The following is a 24421-nucleotide window of genomic DNA, read 5'->3' on the forward strand; positions in this document are numbered from 1 at the left end:
TAATAACTGAATAAACATATACCCACTCGATATGTATGTGGCGTTGGTGTATTGAACTAAAGCTACAACTATTATTGTATCTAGCAATCAATATTATCACATTGATGGTGTAACATAAGTGATGAGTTCGAGTTTTGGACTCATTTAGGGCATTGTTTATATAGATTTAGTGTCCTCAAATGCTTATTTTGTGTCAATAACTGATGTTAAATCCTTGATTTTTAGGTATATGGATTGAGGAACAAAGCAAGGACACTAACAGGTAAAAAGGAACAAAACAGGCTAAAGAAATGAAAATGGGCGAGCCTGAGAATCGCCAAGAGCACTCGGCGTGTCGCTGAGTGGCTCATCAGACCACCTAAAGTTCCAATGTGCCAAGCTCTAGAGGAAAGAACCAAGTCAGCGAGGAAAGGGAGCAGTCGGCGGATCGCTGAGTGATTCCGCAAAGCCAGGATAGATCGCCCAAAGTTACAGATATTGAGGATGCTGAATGCCAAGGCGAAAGGGCGATGGAAGAGACCAAAGGTGTAACATCTCGCAATTTGAAATAGCTAGGAAGAAGCTAAGAATTGGAAATAGTCATTTTTGGAAAGAATTGAAAATCTGGAAATTTGTTTAGATTAGGAAAAGTGAGTTTTTGGTGTACTTCCAGATATGGTTGGAAAGCTCTTGGAATGATCTTTCCAACGCCACCGATTTTGCGCGATTCCGAGTTCGTATGAGTAAGTTATTCTCTTTGAAAGTTGGGTTGTTGGATTAAGGAAAGTCCAAATACGGATTTTTGAAGGGTAGTTTGGTCTTTTCCTTACCCTTTTATTTTAGTTTGTTTTTGGTAATTACTTAGGGGTCTAAACTGAACTTAGTTAGTTTACGCTTTTGGAAAAAGAGTTAGGGTTTTGAGAGAAGAGAAAAAAAGAGGAGAAAGGAGAAGAACGTTTAAGATTCGTCAAGATCGTCGAGTTTGGCTTGTGGATTTCGTCGAGGGTGATCCCTACAAGGTATGTGAGATCACATAGTGTTGGGTTAATTTGTCCACGCGCCAATCATGATTTATCTCAACGAATTTAAGTTCTTGAAAGCTTATAAATTGAGTTCTTGAATGGGTTTGTTGAAGTTTCATTAGATTCTTGGTTTGTTGAATTCGTTGAGGAGTTGTTTGATCCTAATCTGTGATTTTAGGTTCAATTTTGAGTAGAATTTGATGTACTTTGAACATTTAATCGATTCTAAGTGTTGGGTAAAAGAACCCACGGAGTTTAGAGGGTTTAGAGACGAAAAACGAAGAAGAGATTTCGTTGGACGAAATTCGACATCAGTGGCGCGTCGCGGAGCTGGTTCCTAGTTTTGGGGATTTTCATTTCGTTTCGCGTCGCGGAGCCGTCACGGAGTCTTCTGCCTCAGAAGTCATTTTTGAAACCAAAAATTAAATATGTCTCCGCGTCGCGGATCCACCCTCAGATATTGATTTTTGGTCTTTTTCTTATATTTAACTATCTAAATTCATTCCTGAACATCATGAGATCTTTCCTATCACAAATCACGATCCTTGAATCTATAATTCAATTTAAGGATCAGTTAGGAGTCAAGTCAAGAAGTCAAGAGTTAAGTTAAAAGAAGTTCATAAAGTTTCTTTTTTTAAAAGTCTTTTACAAACGTTTTAATTTTGTTTTAAGACTTAAGTTTTGAGTTGAGTAAAGAGTAAAAAGTAAAGCTTGAAGTTCATTTCTTCAAAAGTATATGGGGACTATGTATTCCCAAAGCGTTTAAAATGTTTTCACATTTAAACATGAAAGGAAAACCTTGATTTCCAAAGAGCCTTTGAGCTAGTTTTCAGAAAAGAGTAAATGCTTTCTGTTGACACCCAATTTTGACCCTCCTTTCTTCTAATTTATTATTTTTCGAGCTTCTAATTTGATAACATATAAAATAATCCTTTTCACAACTATTTTTACTATTACGACTATTTATCTATTAAAATTATTAGTTTTATTATCAAAATTACTAGTATTATTGTTTATACCTCTTTTCCTTAAATAATCAATTGTCGTCAGTTTATTTCAAGTTTAGTATTTTATTGAATTAATTACAAGTCAATATTCTTGTATCTTTATTTTATATAAGCGTAAAGTCGTAATATTATTAGTTTTGTCTTACTATATATTGTATTAATTATCAAGTTAGAAGCCATAAATAATTTAAAAGAAGAAGGAAAAGGCCTAAGAAATTTGATTAAAGCCCAAAGAGTCTCCAGCCATTTTTTTTTTTAGCCCAAACCATCTTTCAACCCATATAATTTCCTTCTAAATATCTCTGAAAATCCCATTATCCACTGGGAAACCTAATTTCAAAATTTTCAACCCAGTAGTCGTGTCTTGTCTTGTCTTGTCTCTCTTCCACCTTCCATTTTTAGAAAAAAACAACAAAACTTGTCAGCCATGGACATGGCTCAACTACTCTATTTTCATGTCAATCACACAACGTTCAAAAATTCAAACGGGTGTCTTGACTAGATTTTAGAAAAATCCCGCTCAAAATCGCTAACCCTATCATTCTTCTCCTATAAATAAGCGGTCTTGACATTCATATTGGGGCAGATTTTTCAGCCTCCATGGAAGCCTTGGCAGCATCCATTTTTTAGAAGCCTTTTCATGTCCCCATAGCACTATTTTAACTACTATTTTCTTCTCTAAAATATTGCCTTTACATCCTTTTTCGATCTCGACCGAAACTCAAGTTTCAAGTTTGTTCGAGTTTGTCATTGTTCGAATATAGACACTTGATCGCAGCAGCCCCGTTCACTGCCCTATAGCAAGTGACATTCTCTTCTTTTTCCTCTGTTTTGTTTCTGTGGGAAAACGTTATGTTACTCTAAGAAATTTATATGTAGAGAAATTCTTGCCTAGTTTAGCTATATTCAAAGTTATGTGGAAACTGTATTTATGTTTTTCATTTGAAATCTAAATTCATTTCTTCTCTGTTTTTTTTTTATGTTTTAGACATTATGAATAAAAGGAGATGGTTGTGTTTATAGTATATATGCATCAGTTCTTGCTCCAAGTTGCTGATCATTTGATATATCTATGCATTCCTATGTAAAACGTGCAGATCATATTATTATTTTTTCTTAAAATATAAACTCTAATTGCGGATACACTACAGTAGCTTCGCACCCTGTATCTTATAAGTTTTACATTTCTCTCAAATTCTACTAGAACTAATTTTATTTAGTTTGCTATTATTATATGTTGATGTTAAAAACGGGTTTGTATCCCTTTTTTAGATTTATACAGATCAGAAATTGTTTTCACCTCATTTACTAGATTTTGAATTTAAAGAATGGGTTAGCTCTATAACTAGATATTTGTTATTGACTTAGTTTCATAATTGGATTTATATGAGTTGTGTTGTTGCTGTTTCATTCCCAGTTAAATGATTTATCTTGTATGCTTATATGTTAAAGTTTCAATGTTGATATTTTCCTGTGTATAACAAACATGCTTAACGACGATGACAATAGTCTCTGTTCTAATTATAAATATATAAAAAAAAGGTTAGCAACTAGGTGCTCTCTTATTAAAAGTCACGACTGTAAACATTCCTGTGCAACTTACTTTTGCATACAAGTACTAATTTATGTTTTGTGCTCTTTTGTTAATTATATTGTGTATGTATTTTGTTTTATTTTTAAGTAATAGCATTACAACATGTATAAATCTTGAAAACTTATGGCATAAGTATTTTTTTTTAATTCAAGTCTTTAACGAATAGTTTGTTCGTAGCTTAAGTAGGAGGGATTGTGTATTATTATTATTATTTTTTTGTGCTTTAAAGGCGTCGTAATAGTTTTCTTTGAGATTTTTTCCGCATTTGCAAGGTTTCATGTTTTGGATGGTATGTTCGTTATGCTATTTAACTCAATTATATTTCTAGTTTATTCAATATCGAGCGAGGTTTAATTGTCTTACTAATTCTCTTTACTTCTTTTATTTGCATGAACACTTCGGGAGCTAAATGGAGTCTTCATGAAAGACTCTCACCGCCGTATAGTCTCATGCTATCGCTAGACTATGAAAATGTGCATCCACTCTTTTACTTTGTGTCTCTCATGTCCTCAAGACTCATCCAGTAGCAAGGAAATCTGGAAAATGTTCCTTTATAAATTTCCTAGTTATTTGTTGTTATGTTGTTGTTGTTAATGTTATTTGTGGATATATGTGTTATGTGATATTTCTTACACTTTGATTGCTTGTCTAGGTGTAAAAGAAAAAATAAAATTCATTAGTAAATAGACAACTATTTTAGCTTTTGTTTATTTTATTTTTTTTGCCTTCAACATCGACCGGTTTTTTTTTTTAGAAAAGAAAGGCTTTTAAGGATCCTAAATGTATCCTTTAATCTTTAAGTGTTTTCTTTGTTTAAAAATTGGTAAATTTTTTTCTTTTTTCGTTGAAATTTTTCAACTGCAAATGTCTTAAAAGGAGCTTTAAGTCCTTACAGTGCTACTACAAACACAAATCTTTTTTATTATTTTAAGATCTTTAGCAATAAATTTTGGTTCAAACAAAGTTACTTTAAAACAAATGATTTTCTTTTACTAAAAAATTGTCGTTCTATTTTAAACTCTAAAGAGTCTTTCAAGTGCAGAATGTGTTATTGATTTCAAGGTGTAAACAATATTTTTTAAAGGCATGCATATTAACTTCATATATAGAGAGACTTTTCTTTTAGTATATTTGGTACCAAATTTTGTACAAACAATTGTCATTTAAAACAAATGATTATCTATTTTATTTTATTTTCAAAAAAAAAAAGAAGAAAAAATGTGAGTTCATTCTTTCGAAATATAAAAGAGTTTTTATTTTAATGTTAAAATGCTTTTTCCAACTTATGTTTTTTTAATTCTTTAGCACTAATTTTTAGTTTAATTAATTAACCTATGTTTTGCCGGTTAACTGTTTTTAACAGATTTTAAAGGATGCCTAACACCTTCCCTTTAGGATAATTAGAACTCTTACCTAGAATTACATAGGTTTAGTAGACCATTTAATTGAAGTCATTTTAGTATTACTTAGTTAAATATTTAGGTGTCCTAATTCACCATAATTAAATTAGGTGGCGACTTCTTAAGTTAATTAATTTGGAAATCACCAATATGTCGTACACGTTTTGACCTCAAGTTAAAATGGGGTATAACACTTTCATAATTAAGCAAGATGGGAAACTTTGATTTTCAAGATAGCCTTTGAGTTAAGTTTTGAGCAATTATCTCAAATCACAGAAAGAAATATGTTTTAAACATAAAGAGCTAGTATCATATTTTGGGAGTAGTATTGAGCACCGATATGGGGACGAACTTGAGTTCAGATAACTCACGTCTCCATAAACCATGCAGCCATCATGGGTAGAAAAGGGTCATACTTTTTAGATGAATCTTTTTCGCATAGACTAGTGGATCCACTTAGTAATTTAGGTCCTATACCCCTGACAGGGTATAGGATGCGCTGGCAGCGTGAGGGAGATCGATGTATCATCACAATAGCTCTTATGTGATGGTTGTCGGTTAGCGAAACTCCCACAATAGTACTTTTGTATTTTTATATACATCAGTTTATTTGTATTTTTACATACATCTCAGAGTTATTTGTATCTTTGCATACACACAGAGTTGACATCATGTTTTAAACAACTTTTCTTTATATTACACTTGTTTTAAACTGTTTTATATTGAAATGAGTTCAGTTATGTTGAGTTGAGTTGAGCCAGGTAAGTTCTTCAGTTCCTTTCAAATTCTTTTCAAGCCTATGTTGTGTTTAGCATTCAACTCGCATACTCGTACATTCAATGTACTGTTGCCAGTTGGCCTGCATCGTATTATGATGCAGACGCAGGTAACTAGGATCGGCATCCAGCGCATCGTTGATCCAATGAGCAGTTCAGAGTCTGTTGGTGAGCCCCTTTGCATTCCGAAGGATCCTTTTTGTTTACTTTCAGTATTAGATAGTTTATTAGGATGTCGTGGGCCTGTCCCGACATCCATCTCAGTTGTTTTAGAGGCTTCATATATAGTCTGTCAGATGTTAGTTAATTCGTCATTATTTTGTTATTGACTTATGTTCAGATTTGAGTTGCCATTTTGGCTAAGTTAAATGTTTATTTTCAAAACATTATAAGTTCAGTTTGAGACAATTAAGTTGTTTAGCATTTGAATTTCTTTCTTATTGCATATAGTTTTCCGCTGAGTAAGTAAGCCAGGCCAATGGTTCGCTTGGGGACATCAATGGTTCTCGAGTGCCAGCCACGTCCAGAGTGTAGGCTCGGGGCATGACAAAAGGGCGGCTCGCCGAGTGGTTCAGCGAGCCTAACTTACTTCACCGAAGGAGCTTTCGTAGCTTATTTTCGACGACTATAAATACGTTTTTGAACATTTAGATTAGTATCTTTTATCTATCTTGGATATTATTATTGAGTTCTAGAATCTTGGAGAGAGTTTTTTTTCTCTAGAGTTTTCTTTAGCTTGGAAGGATTGAAGAAATTCACTTTTGAGAAATTGGAAGTGGGTCTTTGAGATTCATCAAATTGAATCATTGTAAAGACGAAATCACTCTTACCAGTTGATGGATAATCAATTTGGTAACAATTTTTACCTTTTTATAACATTTAGCTAAAACCCCAATTCTTGGGGTATGATCATGCGATTATGGGCTGATTTGGTTTATGAGTATTGCTAATTGTTAATTTAAATGGTATTTAAAAGTGAGTTTAATCATTAATTGTGGTTTAATTTAAGAATTGTAGTTGCAAATGCAGTTCTATGTTTATGTTTTTGGCTTTCTCGAGAGAGAGGTTTTAGAACTATGATTTTTAATTGTTGGTTTGTGGATATTGGGTTGACCTGGGTTTACCTCGACAGAGTGAATCCTAAACCCGTTTCCACACATTTAGCTCAAAAGAGTAAATGGATTAAGGTGTGGCATGTTCTTAATTTTCATGCTTGTTGATGTTCGAGAGAAATCACTTGATTCGGGGTAATTGTTCGAGAGAAAATTACCTCCCTTATAGTCTAGCCTACTCACTAATATCTAGTTATCTACTAATAGTTGCAATTACCCATATGCCTATATTTGCCTATAATCGATCACATCTCAATAATCCGTCTCATTATTGTTAATTCGTATTGTTTGTGACTGTTTGTAGTTGTTAGTCAAAACCAAAACCCTCATTTGACATTCGTGTCACCCCTCAATTTGAATGATGTCTTTATTCGATAATTTTTATTTCTATGGCTAATTAGACCGCATTCATACTTTCTAATTGAATCTGAAACACGTACCGCTCACTGTGGGATTCGACCCCAACTCATTTAGTTGGGTTTTATACTGATTTACGATCATTGAATACCTAGAATTGGATGAGGTGTGCTTGAAACATTAAATCAAAATGGCGCCACTACCGGGGAGTGGTGTTGTTTTAAATTCTTTTGGAGAAGTTGAATTGTATTCTTGTTAGTCATAGTTGAATCTACTTACTTTTAGTTTTGGTTTTTGTGTTGTTTGTTAAAACTGAGAAAACGAGCGTATATGGTAGCAACGGTAACCAAGTGGACCACCCTCCTTCAAAGGCGATGATTCTTAGGGATAACATCCTAGGTTTCAAGCACTTGGAGGGTGAGACAATCCATGAGTTATGGCTGAGGTTTAAGACATTGTTGCTGCAACGTCCAACTCATGGAATTCCAGATAAGATGCTACTGGACTGTTTCTATAGAGGTCTTGGTCCTAAGAACAGAGGAGTGGCTGACCAACTTTCTCGAGGTGGTCTAATGCGACAACCTTATGCAATAGTATCATAACTCCTCGATCGCATGATCAAGACCAATAAGGAGCAAGAGAGGGACCAGAATTTAGCCAAAATGTTGACCCAACTGGATCTCTTGGCCAAAAATGTAATGGAATTCAAAGTGTTGTGTAAAAAGAAAGACATGTACATTTCTCTTCATGAGCGTAAAAAGCCCACGGATTATGAGGGTGAACAGATAAAAGAGATACTCTCACAGGTTCTCCACAAAGTCGAAGAACACGACAAAGTGTTGAAAGAGATAATAGAGAATGTCTCAATGTAATCAGATGATTGCTTCTCATTCCATATCTATTAAGCTACCGGAGACCCAAATGAGCTATATTTCATCTCATTTCAACCCAAGACAACAAAGAGGGTTGCCTATTGATACTATGGCAAACCCCAAGAACGAAGCTTGAGTGGGTACTTGTGTCGTGCCACGACATTAACTAAGGCGCTTATTGGGAGGCAAACAAACTTTTTATTGCTTTGTGTTTGTTTTTGGAATAACGGGTATTGATTGTGCATGTCAAAGTGTGGAATATGTTTTAAAAATGCAGGTTGGCGAGCCAAGTGTCCAGTCGGCGACTCGCCGAGGAGGTCGGCGAGCCCGACTTGGACCGCTGTTGGACTCACAAAAATAGCAGGTGGGAGTCTGTAAAACTTGGTGGGCCCATGGACGAGTCGGCGACTCGCCGAACAGGTCGGTGAGCTCGACTTTGTCCGTCATTTGGACCCCTAAATTAACTGGAGGTCTTATAAAACTCGGTGAGGTAAAAAATCACTCGGCGCATCGCCGAGTGTTCTTGGCGAGGACGACTCATATCGCCGAAGGGCCGCAAACTGAAAGGTTTTGAAAGGCCAAAGGTTTAAAATTTCAAACTCTTTCATATTCCCTCACTTTTAGCCTCGTATATTTGCACCCACACTATATAGTTTCTATATTTTTGCATTTTTATTGCTTTTTGCTCTTGATATCGTGCTCGGAGTTGGAATACATTGCCGCCTAGCTTTACAAACTCGTATTTCAACATTGAAGGTTGGTTTTCCGAACCCCGAACTCTTGATTAACAGTTGAATTCAAATGCATTTATATAAATTGTGTTGATGTGTTCTGAGTATGCTCTGAAATCGTATTTGTATGCTAGTTTTCCTAGTTTAGTTTTGAAATCTTGCCTAACTTGCTTAAAATGTTTATTTCCAAAATTTTGTGCTTTAAAATTGATCATAAATTGTTTGGTTGCATTAAATTATTGTCGGGTCTAGTCGGGTGAAGTCTGAGTAATCCAAATTGTGCTAAATGACGTGCTTTGCCCAATGATGGAGCACTTGACGTCATTCTTAAGGGAAAAAGTCGTCAAATCAATTTTGGGCAAACCGGGGGAAGTCTGAGTACCCCGGTGGCTTGGGTCTAATGGGTCTTAGTGTAACTGAATGATTGTGTTGTTTGATTTTGTGTTTGGGGGGAAACAGGCTTGATTTTGGGAAACATGGTTGAAAATTGGCACGTTGGGCAGCTTGGCGAGTTGGATCAAGCTCGTTGAACCACTCGGCGGTTCGCCAATGTCCCCCTTGATCACCCTTAATTTTGTGTTTTGGTTGAGTTTGAGTCTGTAACTTTCGGCGGGAAGCCTGAGCTCGCCGAGCGCACTCGGCGACTCGTCGAAAATCTCTATTGATCTCCCTTTCAGCGCCCCTAATCCCTAAAACACATTGTAACTTTCGGCGGGCAAGTTTGAGCTCGCTGAGTGATGTCGGTGATTCACCGAAGGACCCTGCACATCGCTGACCAACCATTTTTCTGGGTAATTTTTGTGATAGTCCTTTCGGCGATCCAGATATGGTTCGCCAAAGTGATTCAGCGACTCACCGAGCAGTTCAACGAGTCTTTCTGCAACCTATTTTCTGCATTTTTCTTGAACTGTTTCTAACTATTTCAAATGTGTTTTGCAGATATGGCTAGACCAAAAGTAGCATGACGAGACACGTCACCCCGCAAGAGGGTAAAGGGAATCACTATCAATGATGATGCAGTTGCATCCAAAGCAAAGACCACAAAACTTCCTACCACAGGTGGGAAGAGTAAAGGAAAAGGAAAGACACCTGCTCCTAAGTTATCGGAGGTCAGCTCCGATAGTGAGGGAGTGTACGCCACTCACCTCACCACTTTTGAGAGAGAGGGTGAGCACCAGGACCCTCAGGCTGACATTTCTGAGCCAGAGGATGATCAGTTACTGCTAGCTCGGAGAGCTGAAATGCGCTACAAAAGGTTGAATGATCCGTCTAGGATCAGGGCACCCAAGGTCACTACTCTTCCTCCCGTTCCAGATTAGGCTGTCGTCCCAGCACCACCTACACAAGGTCCTTGTCCCCGGTCTATGAACATATTAAAGGCTGAGGGACTGAGGACCATCATAAAGGAGAAGAGGTTGTTTATGGATGGAGTGATAGACCGGTACCCAAATATATGGCGTACTATAAAGGCCTACAAGTTTGAGATCTTCACTAAACCCCGGGGTTCTTAAATTCCTAGTTGGGTCCGGGAGTTTTATGCTGCCTATGGAGCTCTAGTGCGACAAATAAAGAGTAATGCCGCTATATTCAAGCCGATAGATTATGTGGTTGTCAGGGGCAAGAAAGTGAAGTGTGATGGTGATGATATTAATGCAGTTCTGGAGTGTACATAGAAGATTGTTGATGACTACCAGAGTATGATTAAGACAACTTCACTGGAGGACATGAAAAGTTGGCTGACTCCTCTCCTTTCAGATGCTACTCTTAGGTGGATCGAGGCTGGAATGCAAATTGAGAAGAAAGACCTCAACATGGTTTGGCTTCATAAGCATCACCAATATGCCATCACAAAATGAGTCTATCCTCCGCCACACAAAGGTGGCTTGTCTTGGATCGATCATTGCAGGGAAGCGCATAAATTTAGGCATGATCATTGCACAAGAGATGGCCATGAGGGCCAAGCAGCGCCAAACCTCTCTCCCTTTTTCGGTGTTGATCACCGAGTTGTACAGACGAGCCAGGGTGTCTCACGATGAAGAAAGAACGTGTAAGTGATTCCCACCTCCTTTACCGACATTCGACAGATTGAGTGTTGCTATTACACCGGGCACTGATGCCCAAGATCAAAGTGTTGCATCGGGTATTGATGCCCCGACAAATGGAGCAACTATGAAGACATGATTCTTCTTTACCTCCCTCTCTGTCGTTTTTATTGAATTTTGGTTATATTTGTTGCATTTGAGGACAACTGCTTTTGTTTGTGGTAGGGTGAGGCATTTCCATACCTACCTATTGTTGACTATATTTTGTATATATATATATATTGGTTTTTTGTGTTTTAAATTGTGTGTTGATTCTATGTTGTGGATGTTTGAGCTTGTGGCTCCTTGTTATGAATGAAAATGGTTTTTGACCAATCTAAAAAAATTGCCACCTCTTGTTGTATTTGAATGTGGCTGTTCTTGTGCAAATTTGAGTATCGGTTATGATCAATATCGATGACTTGAATAGTGCTCTTAATCGAACAAAAATGAATGCGCGGCTACGATGAGGCCAAATGAAGTTGCATAGACAATATGTGGATTTTTTGCATCTCGTTGTCACTAGCCAGTTATCGAATGAATTCTCTTGTGATGAATATTGCACATTAGCGAAAGTGTGGAGTCTCGTTTGATATTGGTGCTAATGCGTTGTGTGATGAGCTTACCGTGAACCTTGTGTGATGACACCTAGAATTTGCCCCGTTGGTCCGATTGACTAAGTGATACAAGCTCTTGAAATGATCTTAGGCAACGATTTTGAGAAGTGAAACAATTTGACAATATACCTATTTTTTGTGGCCAGCCTTGTGAGATATGTGAACTTTGCTTGAAGCCCTTTGAGCCTTATCCTTTTCTTGGAAGAAACTTGATGCAAATTGTGACCCCCTCTTTATCCATTCACCCATAATCCTCATTAAGTGTAGTTTGTTTGAATAGACAACTTAGGCCAAAAGCCTACATTGGGGGTGTGGTAAAAAGAAAAGGTAAATCAAGAAGTATGAAGAAGTCCCATTTGATCCATGGTTTTGAAAAAGATGAAACCCCTCCATATAAAAAAATGGGAGAAAAAAAAGCAAAAGAAAAAGAATGAAAAATTTCTGAAATAAAGTTGTGAAAATTGCAAAAAGAAATGGAGGTATCCGGTAGTCCATGTGAAAGTGAATAATGGCGTGAATTTTGAGCATGATTAAAATGTTGAAGAAAAGGAAGAAAGTGTTGTTCAAACTACATTTCATGAGGGTAGCAACCACTGAGCCTAAATGACCATACATTTACACTCAGCCCGTTACAAGCCTTGAAAGACCTTTGTGATCTTGAGTGAGCTGAAACGAATGTTGATTGAAAAATAAGGGCAAACCTAAGGGTGAAGTCATGCATATGTTCATCTTTGTTAGTGTGAGAGTTGTATGTGATTCCGGAACTATAAATTGTTGAAGAACTATGTGTGAATATGGAATCATCTATGTTGTGAGGGCATTTGAATACCTTTGTTGAACTTGAACTTGCATTTGAAGCTAGTATTGTGAACTTGAGTATCTTTTATAATGGTGAGCCACAACTTGAATTTTTGAGTGCACAATTGATCCTTGCATGAGTAAGTTGAGTCTTGTTGTATGCATTTATGATTGAGTCTTTTGTAGCACTGTTTGAGACATCCTTTTTGAACTGCTGAACTTGAGTTTTACTTGAGGACAAACAAAAGTTTAAGTTGGGATGTTAATGAGTCTGAGTTTTGGACTCATTTAGGGCTTTGTTTATAGAGATCTAGTGTCCTGAAATGCTTATTTTGTGCCAATAACTAATGTTAAATCATTGATTTTCAAGAATATGGATTGATGAACAAAGTAAGGACACTAACAGGCAAAAAGGAACATAACAGGCTGAAGAAATGAAGATGGGCGAGCCTTAGGATCACCAGAAGCACTCGGCGTGTCGCTGAGTGGCTCATCAGACCGCCTAAAGTTCCAGTGTGCCAAGTTCTGAAGGAAAGAACCAAGTCGACGAGGAAAGGGAGCAGTCGGTGGATCGCCGAGTGATTCCGCGAAGCTAGGATAGATTGTCCAAAGTTACAGACCTTGATGATGTTGAATGCCAAGGAAAAAGGGCGATGAAAGAGACCAAAGGGCGGCTCGCTGAGTGGTTCGGCCAGCCCGACTTGCTTCACCGAAGGAGCTTTCGTAGCTTATTTTTGGCAACTATAAATACGTTTTTGAACATTTAGATTATTATTTTTTATCTATCTTGGATATTATTATTGAGTTCTAGAATTTTGGAGAGAGTTTTTTTTCTCTAGAGTTTTCTTTAGCTTGGAAGGATTGAAGAAATTGGAAGTGGGTCTTTGAGATTCATCAAATTGAAGCATTGTAAAGACGAAATCACTCTTACCCAGTTGATGTTTAAATAATTAATTTGGTAACGGTTTTTACCTCTTTATAATGTCTAGCTAAAACCCAATTATTGGAGTGTGATCATGCGATTATGGGCTGATTTAGTTTATGGGTATTGCTAATTGTTAGTTTAAATGGTATTTAAAAGTGAGTTTAATCATTAATTGTGGTTTAATTTAAGAATTTGTAGTTGCAAATGCAGTTTTATGTTTGTGTTCTTGGTTTGCTTGAGAGAGAGGTTTTAGAACTACGATTTTTGATTGATGGTTTGTGGATATTGGGATGACCTGGGTTTAGCTCGACAGAGTGAATCCTAAACCCTTTCCTACACATTTAGCTCGAAAGAGTAAATGGATTAAGGTGTGGGTTGTTCTTAATTTGCATGATTGTTGATGTTCAAGAGAAATCACTTGATTCGGGATAATTGTTCGAGAGAAAATTACCTCCCTTATAGTCTAGCCTACTCACTAATATCTAGCTATCTACTAATAGTTGCAATTACCCATATTTCTATATTTGTCTATAATCGATCACATCCCAAGAATTCATCTCATTATTGTTAATTCGTATTGTTTGTGACTGTTTGTAGTTGTTAATCAAAACCAAAACCCTCATTTGACATTCGTGTCACCCCTCAATTTGAATGATGTCTTTAATCGATAATTTTTATTCCTATGGCAAATTAGACCGCATTCATACTTTCTAATTGAATCTAAAACACGTACCGCTCCCTGTAGGATTCAACCCCAACTCATTTAGTTGGATTTTATACTGATTTACGATCGTTGAACACCTAGAATTTGATGAGGTGTGTTTGAAACGTTAAATCAATAAGCCGTAGTCATTAACACATATAAAGATGACTGGGCTCATATCGAGTTTATCTAATACATAGAGCACATACACATATTGACTCTGAGACTATGACCTAAATAGGCATCTTCATGACTCGTGAAATGCAACTATGTACATGTAACGTATAAAGATTTCAAATAGCATGTAAGTACACCTACTCAATAACTTAAACAACCTAAGAAGGTTTAAATTACACAAGAATTCTGGTAGGCTTATGAACAATGACGGACCCATGATTTTTGCTCAGGGGTTCAAAATATAAAGAAGAAGTTCTGGTAGTAATGCAAGTGTGTGGTGAGCGTAGTAGCCTCCTCGGCATGCTCTTTGTAAAAGAATCATAAATATTTCATTGATTCATAGAAGTAAAGACTAAACCAACCAAAGATATCGAGGACAAAGATACATTGATAAGAATTTTAGCGGATCGACTGTATCACATAAATTAATTCCTAAAATGCGTGAAAATTAAATGATGAAAAAGGGAGCGAGACGGGGAAGAAAGATATTTACCTTATCATGCTAAATTTAACTTACTTTATTATACCATATTAAACATTTCTTTCTACTTTTACAATGCTCCATTCGAGCATTCTTAATTTTTTTTTTGTTTTATACTTTTATTTTGAAATGTTTTACTTTTGTTTTCACTTTTTTAAAATTTTAAATTAGTATCCATTCAATCACATATTACTATGAAAATCGTCAAGATTCTCTAAAAGTGTGTAAGAATAGAGTCTAATATTCAGAAGATAAATAAATAACATTGTCAATTTTTTTAGTTCATATAGTTCAATTTATTATGTTAGTCATAATTTGTAAAAAAAGACAACTAACGAATAAATCAAATAAGTTTAGTTTTCAACTCTCTAAAATAGAATTAAAAATATAAAATCAATTTCTTGAATTCTATAAATTAATATTTTTAAAAGGATGTTAACGATATTTAAGTTTCTTCATTGAATTACATCTAATTTACCTTTTAAAAAATATTATATTTCTATCACAATTTCAAGTTAAATATAATTCATCATATTTAAAAGATATTTTCAAGTTAGTATATGAAAAAAAGTTACGTTGAAACAACATGAATAATAGATGTAAAAATAATAAAAATAAAATTAAAAGAAAAAAAATGTGCCTAATAAATTTAAACAAAAGCAAATTAAAAAGAAGAAATGGAATAAAAGGAAAAAATAATGAAAAGGAAGAAGAAGGTCTAAGCCCTAAAGTTCCATTTTGCAAAGCATTAAAAAAATAGAGGAAAAATATTGCCCAAGGGATTTGAACCCATGACCTAGGGGCATATCGTGAACCATTTATCCACTGAGACAAGCTTGTACTTTGTGTTCAAGGGGTTCATTTTAATATATATACCCATAAAATCAGAATTTGACTTTATTTATATAGTGTCATTTTTTGACGAGGTGGTTCGGGTGAACCCCCTAGGGTCCACCTAGGTCCGCCCCTGCTTATGAACGATGATTTAAAGACATTTCACCGTCTTTGCGTATAACTTGAACAAGAGAACATATATTTCTATTTCTATATAATCCACTAGCATTTAGGATCTGCACATTAGATATATATATCATGCTCATAAGGTGCTTCCTTTAGACGTGTTGACAATTATACAATTAGATTCTCATTATATATGTCGACGAACACAAATAGTACTTTATTCTTTTGCCTTATTCACATGAAACTATGGAACACTTATACATAACTAATTCATTGCCATAACAATTATAGGACGAGCTCATAGTGCACACGATAAGGAGTGTCCATACTCAATTTACAACTACGACCAATTGTATATATATCGTCATTTGCGTCGCATTCATTTATTTTAAACAACTTAAATAACTATTGACTTTCACCATGCATTTAAAACCTTTGAACAACACTATATCATGACTCAATATGAATCTAAAATGTAGGAATATTAGTCCTATCAACGACGTAGATTCATGCTTGATAAATGAAAAAAGGACGCTTGTACATACCTCAAAAGTATTATCTAAGATATTCTCTTTATAATTTCAATAAAATGCTGCAACATATAAAAAAGTAATAATATAGCCCATAGCCACCGAAAATAATCCACAATCCAAAAAAAATGAAAAAAATTTCCAAAATCGATAATCGTTGTTTGATAATAATTTGTAACTTCAAATTAATGATTAAGAGAAGTGTAAGAACTCTTACCTTATTAAAATAACTTATAGCTAGGACAACATACCAATAATTTCTTGAAAACCTGTTGTTCAAAGCACTACACAAAACACAGATAAAACTATGTCAAAATAATGAGCTCAACATGTAGAACAATTTTTATGAAACTCCTAATCTCTAGTTATCCAACTCTAAGGAGTAGTTTGATCTAAGCAAAGCTTACACTCTTTTCTCATACTTGGGACAAAGCTATTTGTCGATAAAATGACTTTTTGAAGATGAAATCTCAATATATATCCATTTCACCGACTTGGGCCCACCTTGGCATGCATGTTATATTGACCCTCTAACTTCATATAAATTGGGAGATATGATCATCCCAAATCAGACCATATACAAGATAAATTGAAATACTTCCCCGAAATAAAATCTTCAAATTGATTTTTTGTTACCAAGCTTCCTTTGGCACAAAACTTTAAATTTTTTCTTTAGTCACCTTCGTATACTCATATCATATCATGATCATTCATTTGAAATTTTATTCTCTCAACTTATTATCAAATAGCGTAAAGTGGGAAAAATAATTTTTGACGCGTACTTTTTCAGCTTGGTGAGTTAGTCACTCTAAAATATATGAAGTTTACATCCTTCCCTCCTTAGAAACATTCTTCCTCAAATGAGGGTTAACTTCACTTTAACATATTTTCAAAAATTCATAACATTAACTTAAGATAATGGTTAATCAAATACATACCTCGATATCATATTAGTATTGTAAATTGTTGAGGATACTTCTCCATTGTTTCTTCTTCTTCATCCCAATTCATCTCCTTGACATTATTACTTTGTTATAATACTTTAACTGAGGCAACCTTTTTGGTCATAGGCTTCCTGACCTAACGATAAAAAATAGTTGTTGGGACCTCTGTATAGGTCATTTCCTCATAAATTTGAACATTATAAGGAGACATAATATGTATTGAATATTTTATGCATTTACGTAACGTCAGTACATAAAACACAAGATGAACTCTTACTAACTCTAACTCATAGGCCACATTCCCTTTCATGTGGATAACACTATAAGGTTCAACATATCTAGGACACTGGACATCCCCTACATGGTATATTCCATGGGACATACATTACTCTTGCATCTTCTCATACTTTCATGCCGACATAATCTCTATTTTTATCATGGAATAATTCAAATGACTTGAGTACTCTTTTTCCACGTGATTTATCTTAACTTTTGTCCTTTTTGCGACTTAGAGATAGCAGCTCTGAGTTTGACACACATATATCCACACAATCATTGACTCAACGTTATACATTTTTTTCACTATCACCTCCAACAACATTTGTACCAACATCAATATTTGTACATAATGTGTCATGACCCAATTATGCCCTAGATGTGACATGTCGAATAAAATTCTAAAAAACCATAAAAAAGACACTTGACATAAGCAATATTAGAAATTTAAGAAAAACAAAATAGTAGTCTCAATCATGATAATTGATTAAAAAAAAGAGTACAACTCATAAGCCGAAACATCTGTCTCACATACGCCTCTATTATCATAGTATGTGACTAGGACAAACCCCTAGCTCACGACGTAAGTCTGAACTAGAAATGACATGAAAATAAAGCAACACAAGTGGCATGACCCTCGGAACATGAGGATTCACCAATCCAATCAAGACGGAATCAATCCACTAGCCACGTGTGTGTAGAGAAATGCCAGACCCTATATTATGTGAAAATATAGGCACAAATATACATTAGTACGATCGATGTACTAAGTATGGGGAAATGCATTAAAACGTAGAGATGACAATATGATGTATTTTAAACATAATATACATGACCAAGTAAACTGTATAAAAGCCTTTAAGAGAAATCATAAATTGCATACAAGGTCTATGCATATTGAATATCATAGGAATAACTTTGAAAAAACTTCTGAAGAAAAGTATAGTTCATTTGTGGGATATTTACCGTTAACCAACAATAAGACCATGTGAGCTATAACATGAAATTCAATATGACCCTCTCACCTAAAAAAGAGAATCTACTTGACATAGTAGGACTTCGTATCATTCACTATTGCTAAAGTGAATCCACTAGCTTAGGTGTCACGCCCCGACGCTACCCCCTTGATGTAACACGGGACCTAGAATCACGAGTAACCCTAAGCTAACCCTGAAGCTGGCATATCATAAGCATACTGAAAGATATCTAAATGAAAACATGAACTAATGTGGAAGCTAAATCAATTGATAAGTGAAAGTGGGGAATACCCAACTAGTCTGAAGTATAAAAACATACTAAGAGTTTAACAATACTGAAAAATAAACTTAACAAGTCAAGCTGATTTTAGTACTATGTCTGAAAAGCCTCTAACTGACTAGAGTTACTGGGACATGCCCCCAGCTAACTCTAGCAAGACCGAAAACTGAATAAAAGACTAAAAGGAAAAACATGTCTATTGTCCTCGAAGTATGAAGAGTCACCACTAAAGCTGCTAAATACGGATCGAGTATCGATCTATGCGTGATCTGAATACTGTGTACCTGAACCTACATCATGAAAGGATGTAGCGCAAAGTATGCGTCAGTACTTGGAATATACTGAGCACGCAGGAAATAGATAATAGTTGAACAAAATATAACTGAACAAAGCATAACTGATCAAGGACATAATCTAAACAGAATAATAGTACTTAAATATACTGAAAAGAACTGAACTGAATGCAATGACCAAGTACTGATTATTAACATAACATGCTGAGACTGAATACTGAAGTATAACTGAAAACCTGGTCAAATGCACTAGAGTTTGACAGTCGGAGATACTATTAACCAACATAAAACCACGTGAGCTAAACGTGGAGTCCGATGTATACTCCCCATCGAGAGGACCCAATATATATTGCCATGGATATAGAGGCATGACTGACGTGATCACTAAATCTGATGCCCATCAAATGGGACTTATACTCTTACGAAGGCACGTATTTCTAGGACTATACGGGTACACTGAACCCTAGTCCAACTCAATGTTAAGTATACTCCCAATTGAATATGTATATGAAACATTATGACTGAAATACTGAAATGTTGAATAGCTCAAAATACTAACATGCAAAATCAGAAAATGTAACAATTATATAATGATAATGTGACATTCGAAAACTGAAGCATGATTATTTGTTTTACTGACCTAGCAAGTGTAATTCATGAACTAAGAGAATCTACACAACTAGGGTTCTGAGTTTCATACAAGGAATTTAACAACGATTCCAAGAAAATATGATAATTCGATTAGGAACACTATAACAACTAAATCACAACAAATATCTAAACTTTCTAGAAACCCTAGGTCTAAACAAGATATAGGAAATCAAGAGTCTGATTGAATTCTAGGGACCTAGTGGATGAAAAGAATCCACTATTGAAATCACACATACCTGGTAACAAAATCTACGAAAAAATCGTTCAATTTCGGGGGTGGAACTTGGAGGAAACCTGCTGGTTGTTCTTGGGAAAGCTTGCGCCTTTTTCTTCTCTTTTTGCTCTAATTTTGATGAATTTTGGGGAATAAAGGTTCTGGGTATGTCTGACTATGCTATTAGGCTTAAACTGAGTAAAATGATGTAGTTTAGGCATTAAACAACGTAGTTTAAGGACCCCAACGCATAGGAAAAAGACCTAAATGACCCTAACTTAAAAGCTGACGAAGGTCATCCACGGAGGGACCTACGGAACGTCGGTTGACCTACCAACCGTTGGTAGGGGTTGTCGGTTAAGCTCTGCCCGACAGGGCTTCACTAAAATGAGCATAAATTCTTACTCCGAGATGAGATTTTAGCAAACTAGGTGGCGTTGGAAAGAAGATTCAATTATCTTTCATTTGATAGGTCATAGGTCACCTAATTCATTTTGTGCTAAAAAACGTGATTGTTTGAAGTTGACCCAACAACCACTTCCCTCCAATTGGCTGTTGACCCTCACCTACGGTCCAACCACGGACTGTCCTGGTCGACCATGGGTGGGGTAAGAGACCATAAATATTTGTTGCCCAACGACAGACCCCACCTACGAACCGTGTGTCAGACCACGGACCGTCAGTGGCTTCCGTGGTTCTTGCACCAGGTTCAAAAAGCTGCATTTTCTATTTTCTCTAGTCTGAGGTGTTACATTAGGTCATTTAAGATATTCCTACGGGGACATATGGGACAAAGAGATTGCTACTAGAGACCCAACCTCTACATACGGAAAAACCTCCATCTCAAAGTCCTCTCGATACTAAGTAAATCCCAATTGAAAATTCATAATCATAATCATATCAAAACATATGGAAACACAATAACCAAAGATTACCAATTCAATCGTAATTTCATAATAGAACAACTCCTTTCAAAATCATGATTTAATATATTTATTCATTAAGACACTAAACTTTTTAAACATCTAAATCATAATTTCTTCATATGTGAGAAAATCCTTTCACAATTCATTGATACTTATCTCAAAAACATCTTTTAGTCACAAATCATTCTTTTCATAAAACATTCATAAATTCTTAATTAAATTCATAATCATAATCCATAAGTTCATCATCGAAATCAAGCATAAGTCATGGGTTCATATGAAATTAATTGAAAATCATGTAATTGAATCAAATCATGCATAATAAGATTGAATATAAATAATTGAATCATAATTAATAGAACTCATGAAGATTTACATGAAACCCTTATAGAATAAGGTGAAATCAATTTAGGAGATTGCGATGCTTTTGGGACCCAATAGATGAAAGGGATCCATTGGTGAATTCTCACATACCTTAGCAATCAAAGCCTAAAAGCAATGGAGAAGAAACCCTTGAAGCTCTTGAAATCCTAACCTTCACCTTGAAAGTTCTTAAGAGAAAATCGGAAAGAAGACTTTAGAACCAAGATTTTGTGAGTTGAGTGAATGAGAGGATTTAGGCTTAGTCTTATAAGTAAAAAAAGGTTGTAGGGGTAATTATAGAACCAAAACAATGTAGTTTAAGCGTTTATTAGATAGGAAAAAGATAAAAAAATCCTTAATCAAAATATGTCGAATAGGGTCTATGGCTTCGACCTACGGTCCGTAGAAATTTCAACGGACCATACTAGTCAGTCGTAGATCACTTACCGGACTCAATATTTCTGATCGATTCCACGAGACCTTCCTATCGTCCATACAATATTCTACGGCTCGTAGACCCCAATCCCTAGAACCCCTGTTCAAGCCCAAAAGTTCACGAAGTCTGGATCACTTATATGGATCCCTCCTACGATTTGTTTTGTTCATTCGTAGGTCAGCTATTGGGACTTGACATTTCCAATTTCTCAATATCATTTCTTCAACACCCTTTTACGGATCGTAGACTGATCCACAAAAATTGACATCAGATCAGTTTCCTGCACCTTTTCAACCTAAACATAGCTTCCAATTTTCGAGGTGTTACATGATGCATCGAAAATACACTCCGAAAATAAAATAATTTTCATAAAGTGATAATCGAGCCTAATAGAATTGGACAAATTCGTGTTTCATAATCATTTAGTTTTTTTAAATTTTATCTTAATTATGTATGATTTGATAATATGTTTATTGTATTTTTTTTTTTTTGCATATTTCATCTATCAAAAGAGAGTGAACGTGTTCTTAAGGAGTGCATTAGAGGTTGTATAATATTTTCGTTATTGAAATTTGAAATAGAATATGACATGTAATGTTTTATGAGTTAAGTATATAATTTAATTATTTTAGTAAATTTTTGTATTATCTATTCATACTCTATTATTTATCGTTATTTACTTCATTTGCAGATATTGTATACTTGACTTTCAAAGTACATTTAGTTTTTTTTTTCCTGATTTTTGAGAAAAAAAAATTAATTTCGAGATGTTTAAGTGGTTTAGGGATGGAAGAAAAAAAAAGTTTGTCATGATCCAACCCATCGAGACATGTGGACACCTACTTTAACACTTAGGTAGGAGATCCCTTTTCACCCAATTTAAATTAGATCATGCGCAAAATAAATAAAACATAATCGAACACCCAATGCAATTATGAAATTACTACTAACTTGATTTAAATCAATCCAAGGTTATTTGTAAAAGAGCACACTGACATTCCCCAAGGAACTAGTCTAATCAGGTGCAAGAGCTACTAGGATGATACAATTTATAAATAAAATAAGACACAACTCCCATCATTAAGAAAGATGAGTAGAAGCTGTCAGAGATCACCATCAATCTCACCTATGAAACATCATTGAATACTGCAACCAGACTATGCCAAGTGGCCTAGCAAAAGTAGTATCAGTATAAATAATATGTACTAGTACGCATCATCAGTCGACCTGAACTTACTACATAACATCATAGCATATCATCATATTATATGAAAAGTGGAAAGAATTTTAGACAAAAATTAGATTACAATTTTACCCTTATATTAAATTTAAATGTTATAAATTATTTAACAAATTAAATATCTATTAATCAAAGTGTTTTAAAGTCTTTTCACCTTGTAGATTTATTGCAAGCTAAAGAGTACTCCTAAAGAAATTATACATTGATTTAGGAAGTAACATATTGTTCAATTATTAATTTAATTAGTACAAAATTAATAAATTTATAAAGACACTAGATAGTAAAGTCAATTTATAGCAAACTGAATTTTAAATACTTTTTCTATCATATTAATATGAGCAACTTTCGCATACAGCCACTCAAAAATAGTCTTATTATGCTCCATAGCTATAATTTGCTACTTACAATTCGTAGCTACATGTTATAGGGAGGAGAGTGGCGAGCGAGACTGGGAGAGTGAGGAGAGAGGCGAGCGAGAGAGGGCAGAGAGTGGGAGAGAGGTGAATTGTATATGTATATCGGTTAGATAATTGTATATTATACATATGTATTTGTATATTCTAGTGAGAGAGATTGGGAAAGGGAGGAGAGAGGCGAGCGAGATTGGGAGAGGGAGGAGAGAAGTGAGCGAGAGAGGACAATAATTTGTATAATTCACATATCGTTTGTATAATTACATGTACATTTGTATAATTCACGTTTTTTGTATAATTGAATAATATAAAGTCTGAAATTATACAAATATAATTAAACTCGAAATAACGAATTGATACAAACATAAACATATGAACTTTAAACAATTATACAAAATATATTATACAAATTACATTATATAAATTATAAATCCAAAAACTACATGTTTATACAAACTTTAAAAAGTTATACACAAAAAAATTGAATGTATATGATGACAACACTGAAAAACCAAAGGAAATCACGTCATATACAAATATAAACAATCATATACAAATACAAATCAAACAAATAATTGTTAGCTGCGATTTACACAAATATGACGAATTATACATATACAAACGAGACTAATATACAAACTGGAAGTCAGCCCACGTAATTAATGTATAATGTTAGTCGCGTGTGGTAATTATAACAAACTATAGCTATGATGAGTAATTAAGTAGTATGAATTTCCTTAATTGAGTAATTTTCCCTATTAATATTGCTTAATGAATCAGCAACAATAATCTCTCTCTAAGTATGTCAACAAATTTAATGCGAGTGATTAGAGCCGTCAAAATGGGCTTAGCCCATAGGGGCAGCCCAACTCAACTCGTTATTGGGGTAGGGTTGGGATAGATTTTTCAAGCTCATTTAAAACTAGGACTTATAAACCCAACCCATATAAGCCCTTGACCCTTGAGGCTTAATTGAGGCTGGGCCGGGGTCGGCCCATGGGCCAACACTATTTATTTAAGGGTAACTTACAACAATCTCACTAGTATATGAACTAATTACTTAAATGCACGTTATGTTGTAATATTATGAATCTTACCAAATTTTAGTATGTCTAGATACATGTATCTCAGAATACATGGACTCAAAATTAGGTTAATTTGTTCTAGATACACTCTACCCAAGTGGATTCGCATGTATCTAGGATACATAAACAAAATCTCACGCCCTCGTCTCCCTCTCATCTCGCTTGCCACTCTCTTATCTCTCTCGCATATCTGTGATGCAT

The 24421-nt window shown here is 35.0% G+C and overlaps 1 protein-coding gene across 5 annotated transcripts in view; it reads left to right on the forward strand.

Moving 5' to 3' along the window:
* LOC125834553 (auxin response factor 8-like) overlaps positions 1–24421 on the forward strand; it is a 771942-nt gene that overhangs the window by 679526 nt on the left and 67995 nt on the right. The gene's annotated exons all lie outside the window — the stretch shown is intronic.

This window comes from Solanum verrucosum, unplaced genomic scaffold (genome assembly GCF_900185275.1).
Source record: "Solanum verrucosum unplaced genomic scaffold, falcon-dt-bn FXZP01000287.1, whole genome shotgun sequence".
NCBI classification, from domain to species: domain Eukaryota; kingdom Viridiplantae; phylum Streptophyta; class Magnoliopsida; order Solanales; family Solanaceae; genus Solanum; species Solanum verrucosum.